The following is an 8,363-nucleotide window of genomic DNA, read 5'->3' on the forward strand; positions in this document are numbered from 1 at the left end:
AATGGCAAGAACAAAATCCGTGCGATAAACAGCTATGCCCTGCCAGTAATCAGATACCCTGCTGGAATAATTAGCTGGCCAAAGGAGGAGATAAAAGGCACAGATATTAAGACTAGAAAGCTACTAACCATGGATGGAGGGTTCCATCCCAAATCCAGCACCCTGAGACTGTACACGAGCCGCAAGGAAGGAGGCAGAGGACTAGTGAGTGTGAGAACCACTGTCCAGGACGAAACAACTAAGATCCATAAATACATCAGGGACAAAGCCTCAACAGACAATGTGCTCAGCGAATGTCTCAGACAACAGGGAACGGAGGTTGAGGTGCCAGAGATACCATCATGGGAGGACAAACCCCTACATGGGATGTACCACCAGCAAATAACCCAAGTGGCTGATATCAGTAAATCCTACCAATGGCTGGAAAAAGCTGGACTCAAGGACAGCACAGAGGCCCTCATCCTGGCTGCCCAGGAACAGGCCCTAAACACCAGAGCAATAGAGGCCCAGATCTACCACACCAGACAAGACCCAAGGTGTAGGTTGTGCAAGGAGGCCCCTGAGACAGTCCAGCACATCACAGCAGGGTGCAAGATACTGGCAGGGAAAGCATACATGGAGCGACATAACCAAGTGGCAGGCATAGTGTACAGAAACATCTGTGCAGAATATGGACTGGAAACCCCGAGATCAAAGTGGGAAACACCCCCAAATGTGGTGGAGAACGCCAGAGCTAAGATCCTGTGGGACTTCCAGATCCAGACAGACAAATGGTAATGGCGAACCAACCAGACATTGTCGTAGTGGATAAACATCAGAGGAAAGCCGTTGTGGTAGATGTAGCAATACCAAGTGACTGCAACATCAGGAAAAAGGAGAAACTGGAGAAATACCAGGGCCTCAGGGAAGAACTGGAGAGGGCCTGGAAGGTGAAGACCACAGTGGTGCCTGTGGTCATCGGGGCCCTCGGGGCAGTAACCCCCAAACTGGATCAGTGGCTACAACAGATCCCAGGAACAACATCAGACATCTCAGTCCAGAAATGTGCAGCAGTCCTTGGCACAGCCAAGATACTGCAGGACCCTCAAGCTCCCAGGCCTCTGGTAGAGGACCCGAGTTCAGAGGATAAAACCACCCGCGGTGGGTGAGAAGGGAATTTTATATATACACACAACAATATCACTATAGATAATATAGAGGACTATATTATCTACAATCAATAGTTGCCACACAGGCACACCCGCTGGAAGGAAACAAACGCACCCAGCACAACACTTTCATTCTATTGGCTGAGAAGTTTCTAGACGACTGTGCCAACAGGCAGTTCCATGTTTCGTAAGCAAACAGAGTCAGACTGGAGACTAAAATCTGAGTTGTGACAGCTGATCCGCTCAAACTCAAAGTTCCTGCTTCTTTTCAAGAATCCCAAAGGAGCCGACGCTGCGGCAGAAAAACGCTCCTTAATGACACAAAGGTCAGCGCAGTACAGACGCCACTAAGCAGAGCACTTAGGAGTATTAAAGGACAGCAGATGGCAGGCGGTATGCTGGGAGTTGAAGTTCAGCGTCGTGTGTGCTCCCAGGGCTGCAGCGGCAAAACATCTTCCACCAAACCAGGAATCTGTGTCTGCGGTGAGCGAAGCGGCAACTCCGAGTTTGGAAATCCTCAAATTAATTATTCAGCCAACTATTAGACAAAGCCGGGAGCCGCGGATCAGAGTGAGACATTCACACGGGTAAAACCAGGAGAGGTGTGTGCCCTGACTGCAGACACACACTGGCAGACAGAGACCACTCAGTGTGTGTGTGTGTGTGTGTGTGTGTGTGTGTGTGTGTGTGTGTGTGTGTGTGTGTTCTGGACACAGACAAGCTGTGGGTGTATTTTCCCTGAGTTTAGCCTTGCAGGCAGGAGTCTGTGTTTTCTAACCCGGGGCAGGCCGAGTCTTCAGGGACGGCTAGGCTATATTTTTATCTGTTTTTTACAGCTCAGAAACACAACAAGGACTTTATTATCTGTATTTAATTGGAAGCAAAGTGCAGAGCTGCAGGCTGAAATCGGTTTCATTTAAAATTAGAAACTGATATTTAAAGATTCTGTTTTCTGGACATGCGAAAAGTTAAACATCTTTTCTCTAGTTTATTAACAAAGAGTATTTAATTCCACTTTAATCAACAAACACTTGACTGAACTACCGAGGAAAAAAATCAAAAATAATAAAAACTAATAAACAACCGAAAACAGCAAAAATGGACAAATTAGAATAAAACTGATAAATGGAGGCAGTGATGAAAAATTGTTTTGAACTGATTTAGATTTTGTGAATAACTCACTGCAGAACAAAAATATGGAATCTGTTTCACTCAAAATTACATCAGTAAATACTGTTATGAATCCAAAATGAATAAATACTCCAGCAAGTAAATAAACGCTCCCATGAAATAAAAAGAGTAATGGAGAGATGAATTTGTCAATTGTACTTTTGTTTAAACTTTTATTATTTATGTCAGAGTAGGGACTTTAGACAGTGAATTTATCAGGAATATAGATGTAGAATTGTCAGAGCAATTCCTTTAATAATAAATAAAAAACAGACAAAAAATAAGTTTGTGATTTTTATTAACTGGCTTAACAAAAATAAAAGCCTTACACTGCAAAACACCATTATTAAATAACCAAATAAGAATTTTTTTTATTAATACACAAACAATTAATTCTTGAAATAAATATATACTCTTAAAATAAATTAACTGCGGTTGACAAAATAAACTTGATTAGTTATAAAGACAGGCCTTATTTGGGAAATATTTATTTTAGATGTAAAACCAACACAGTAATAACACTGTGGGTTACTTATAAATTTTAATAAAATGTTTTCACAGGAATGTCGCCATGTTGTTCACATTGCAATGCATTCTGGGTAAATGACTGGCTCCTCCAGTGGTGAATAACATTATTCAGGCTTTTTAAAGTTGGCCTTGCTGTGATTGTAGACTCCAGTCCAGAACGGACCTGATGACGTCATCACCCCAGGGCTGAAAAATATAACAAAATATTTACATGTTTTAAGTAATTATGAGTTTTGGTGAATCTATTTTTTAGTTAATAGGATATTAAAGCATATTTAGGCCAACACGTTCAATGGCTCCCTCCACACTTTTCAAGTTGTGAATGAATGAATGAACAAATGCATGCTTGGTGCCGACATAGAGCTGCAGGGTGTGAATAGTTTTATGGAGTTGAACCTTACGCTCTGATGTCATTTCCTGTTCTATCTCCTCTCTGGTGTTAGTTCCTCCCATCGCTCAGCTTTTCTCCTCCTGCTTGTTTGTTTTTCTGCCTCTCTTCCTCCTTCCTCCTCCTCCTCCTCCTCCTCCCACTTTTTATTTTTCTGATTTCTGCTCCGTCCGTCCCTCTTCACATTTATATTTCCCCCCCGCTCTTCACAAACACGCCTGTAACCATGCCCTTTCCCTCTTCAAACTAATTACCTCGGCTACCTTGTACCCGCCGCCCTGCGGGACGACAACAACTGTCAGACCAGTATTATTTTTGAAATTTAAACAATCATCTTACGTGCGCCGCTGCTAAGATCCCGGCCTTTTCTGCGGCTCCGACCTTCAGTAATTAATACCCCAGGGCCCATTATTGGCAAAGCCTTTATCCTCTGGGCCGCGGAGCCTCTAACCCGCTAATTACGGCCAAGCAGCTAATCTCCCGGCCGCCTGATTGACAGCTACACCTATTCTACTAATTGCCTGTTGCAGACAACACCTGGTGAACCGCGGCGCCGGGGGACGGAGCGGGCCGGGCCGGGCCGGGCCGCGGTCCTGGAGGGGGAGGGGTTCTGATGATGATGGGGTTCATCAGCTTCATCAGCACCTCCATGATCTGCAGGACAGACTCACCGACCGCAGTGGACCTGAACCAGTACCAGGATCAGAACCAGGACCAGAACTGCATGGCGTCTCCAAATGTCAGCATGCCCCCGGCTGCTGGTCCAGTTGGTTCTACATCCAGTCCAGAGGACTCGGCAGCCGCCTCCAGCCTGACCCAACCAGCGGCAGCAGCGCCCCCTGCTGGGTCCTGACCGCAGCGCGGGAATCAAACTCCTACCACCGCTCACCATGGGGGGCAGCGCTGAGCTTCACTGCATCATGAAGGACAAGAAGCTGACTGAAGAACGGACCAGATCTGTCCGGTCTGATTGTCGGACCCGGGTCGCTGCCAGCTGCTGGTTTGACCCGGTTCTGTGCTCCGATACCATCCGGAGCTTCAACCGCCTTGGCGGCCCTCAGAGCCCGATTCTCGGCCCCCTGGCTGCCATCAATCGGGCGCAGTAAAGCGAGACGACGTGCCGCTCTCTGCGCCACATTATAGACGATCAGAAATATTCTGGAATGAGCCGAGGTTAATTCCATGGTGTGCAGGATGAGCCTGTGACCCTGTGACCCTGAGTTCATGTGACAGGCGGCGGTTGGAGACTTGCTGTCAGTCTTTTGACGGCCGCTGGGGGGAAAAGGCCGTGGCTCCGGGGCCCAGTGTGGGGCATCAGGCATGATGGTGAGTGGCCCTCCCGCCTGATGCTAATACAGCGCCTGGCCCCCGCCTGCTGCGCTCTGCTATCGATCCATGTAAATAGCATCATGATGTGATTAACATGGCGGCCTGCCGAGATGCAGAGATCACCCAGTGGCGGATCCCCCGATCACGCAGCATGCAACTCAACATCTGAATGATGAGGCTCAATAAGTTTCCTCTCAGGTGTCTGAGGTTTCTACAGCGGAGTGTGAGCTAACAGTAGCATGAGCTGAATCCTCACTGAACATGCTAACAGAGCACGCTGACTGAACAGGCTAACTGAACATGCTAACTGAACATGCTAACTGAACATGCTAACTGGACAAGATAACTGAACATGCTAACTGAACATGCTAACTGGACAAGATAACTGAACATGCTAACTGGACAAGATAACTGAACATGCTAACTGGACAAGATAACTGAACATGCTAACTGAACATGCTAACTGGACAAGATAACTGAACATGCTAACTGGACAAGATAACTGAACAAGATAACTGAACATGCTAACTGAACATGCTAACTGAACAAGATAACTGAACATGCTAACTGAACAAGATAACTGAACATGCTAACTGAACAAGATAACTGAACATGCTAACTGAACATGCTAACTGAACAAGATAACTGAACATGCTAACTGAGCTGCAGAGTAAATGAGGTGGACCAAAGAATGAAGAGACAATTACAAAGGAGACACAACATTGAGCTCTGCAGCAGCCAAGTGGGTCAGCATCATGTGTAAGCACAAAATGTTAGTGCAGTGTTAGCTTGATATATGAGCATGATGCCAGGGTAGGAAGGCCTCACCAAAGACCTCAAAGAAGCAACCTGGGAAGAGTCAAAGGTCATCACAGTGAACTACCAGGTGAGGTCGTTACCTGGCAGTTCCATCTTTGAGATTTCCATATATCTGGTAAACTAGGAGCTAACTGGACAACAGGTAGCTGGAGACGCTCCTTAACCAGGTGTTTCCTGATGGATATCTGAGGTCAGATTGTCCTCAGGTCTCTCCCGCCTTTGTCCCTCTAACTGGAGCAGCACCTTCTCACTGGCAGCAGCGACTATCAGTGCAGTAATCCAGCAGTAATCCAGCAGACTCTCTCCTCTTTTCACTCCCACTAACAAACACTTTGGCTCTGACGGAGCGCGGGAAGACGAGCCAGGGTTCTGTAGGACCTCAGCGTGTGTGTGTGTGTGTGTGTGTGTGTGTGTGTGTGTGTGTGTGTGTGTGTGTGTGTGTGTGTGTGTGTGTGTGTGTGTGTGTGCGCGCAGGCATTGATCTCTGGGTCAAGGTTAATCAGCAGTTGGTCGTCTGACTGAGGCAGGAGATTATTTGTTCCCAGGAATCAACCTGTAATGTTCTAGAATAACGTCTCACACGCAGACTGCTCTCAGGACGCCACGCTGACGTCTCATTGGTCAGACGGTCATTCTTAGACCTGATAGGTCGTTTTAAAACAGTAACCAAGGAAACCAAAGAAGAGCCAGACTCAAACTAACAAGCTAAACTAAGCTAACGGTTCCTTGTCTTCAAGTGCCAAGCTAGGCTAGTCTCAACCTCTTAGCCTGTTAGCGCTTAGGAAACACTTGGTGGAACTGCGCATGTGCTGAGCTCATCGCAGGAGCTTTTCCTCTTTCTGTGCTGCTGTTGTCAGGCCGGAGCGGCTAATGGTAGCTTTACCAGTCAAAAAGGGGCGGAGTCTCAGCAACAGCAGGAGTTTTTAAAGAGACAGAAGCTCAATTTCAAGGGGCGAATTTACAGTCAAATTTCTTTTATGTCATTTTATATGTACAGCAATTTTAAATATTTTTTTAAGGATTTGTCCACTTGATTTTGTTCACAAATAAAAGGTAACACTTTGTCTGACAGGGTGACTCTGATGAACATGGAGGAGTCTTTATGAATGTCTATGACTGTTCATTCGGTAAATAATAACACAAAGTTGACACTTTTAATGGACTTTCAAGGGAACTTTGCATTAAAAGTGTCTTTATTTATCGAATAATGCTTCATGTCAACAGTCAGACATCCTGACTCCTTCATGTTCATGTCAGTCACCCTGTAAAATAAAGTGTTACCAGTAAAATAAAAACATTTTGTCCATCATTGCTACTGTTTCTGATGAGTTTGTGGAGTTATTTCTGTCAGCCAATCAGAGACTCAGTTTGTTGTCAGGTCAGGAAAAACGCCCACTTGTGGTGGATTTAATCTAAAGCAGTAAATTAATTTACACAAGTTTATTTAATTTCTTGAATTTCAGATCAAGATTTTGTTTTCATTTATTTTTAACAGTGTAGTATCTGATATCGAATCCTTTGCCCCATTTAGCTGCTTCTGTTAAATAAACTGATGTGAGTTTGTTTCTCCAGTCCTTGTGGAGTCTGATGCAACAGTTCATCATCCATAAAAGTATGTTTACACAAAAACAAACTGCTGGAATAAAAACCGACTTTCTGCTCTTGTTTAAGGCTCTGCAGCTCAAACACAATTTAACTCTGGCATTTTATATGAAGGTTGTAAATCCAATGGATTCAGAGTGAGGAGGAGGAGGTCCGTCCATCCATCCAGCTCTGAGACACACACACACACACACACACACACACACACACACACACACACACACACACTCCCAGTCTCACAGTGGAATGGGTAAACACGATGAGTGAACTCTGCTCTCCTGCCGCCTCTCAGGACCGGCTGCTCCATGCATTATGCAGCTGCAGATCTTGACCACTGGCCTTCAGCTGATTGGCTGTCTCAGTGTCAAGGTGGGGGGGGGGGGAGAAATGTCCATCTCCTAATGACTGACCACCCCCTCCCCCGACCCCAGCAGACAGCCAGAGAGATCGATGCCGGTGGAGAAACTGCAGGATTATCTGACTACATTGACAGCTTCACTGTCTTTTCTTAGGATTCTAAACATGACAATGGCTGCTGACCGCTCACATGCTGGACATCCATCCTGACTTAATTAAATCAAAGTTTACCGTCTGGGACCTTAGGCAGACTTTGGTTCTGCAGGGTAAACACCTGAAAGTTCCAGAAAGTGTCAAAAAAACAAACAAAAAACCTCAAACTGAATGTTTGGGAGTGGTCTAGTCAAAGACTGGACTCAAATATGATCCATATGTTGCTTAGCTAACTGAACATTTAGGTAACTGAGAATTATATATATTAACTATAAAATCCTGCTGCTGGTGAGGAAGCTGAATATTTAGTTAGCAGGCTAACATGCTAACTCAATATTTAGCTTAATCTTTGTGATTCACCACTTACTTTGAAACTGTGGCACTGATGAATGAATGAACATGTTGAAAATATGACTTTAAAAAACAAACCACCATGCTTTCTGTTACGACAGGCTAAATGGCCCAGATCAGTGCTGTTATTTTTTACAGAGTAACTTTCCAAACGGCCCCATTAGAGGAGCAGGTCTGCATTTATTCCTGTGGTGTGTGATGAAGCGGCATTCAGGCCCAATTGGACCTGAACATGTCTCAGCTGAGCGCGGCGGTTCAGAGGCCAGGCCGATGTTGGTGTCGGTTCCTCTGTCATTAAGGCCGACGCTCCATGATTTATTCAGAAGACAACGCTCTTCCTGGCGGAGGTGTTAGTCACGGGTGCTAATGTCACATTACTTTACTGGCCATTCTGCTCTTGATAAATGACTGAGACGCGCCGTAAAAAATAGATCAAAACCACCGGGATGAAACGGAGGAGGAGGAGGAGGCCGTTAAATCAACCGCCCCCCCTCGGCCCGACAGGCTTTGGAAAATGC

At 45.6% G+C, this 8,363-nt stretch overlaps 1 long non-coding RNA gene across 1 annotated transcript; it reads right to left on the minus strand.

The window, feature by feature from the left end:
• Window positions 1-2,846: 2,846 nt before the first annotated feature.
• On the minus strand, window positions 2,847-6,143 carry LOC129360575 (uncharacterized). The gene is made up of 2 exons (XR_008606063.1): window positions 5,463-6,143; window positions 2,847-3,032 (listed from the first exon to the last, which is right to left on the minus strand). It is a non-coding gene; the product is annotated as an uncharacterized LOC129360575 (long non-coding RNA).
• Window positions 6,144-8,363: the final 2,220 nt, after the last annotated feature.

Source organism: Poeciliopsis prolifica, unplaced genomic scaffold (assembly GCF_027474105.1).
Source record: "Poeciliopsis prolifica strain line A6 unplaced genomic scaffold, Auburn_PproV2 SCAFFOLD006, whole genome shotgun sequence".
Classification (NCBI taxonomy): domain Eukaryota; kingdom Metazoa; phylum Chordata; class Actinopteri; order Cyprinodontiformes; family Poeciliidae; genus Poeciliopsis; species Poeciliopsis prolifica.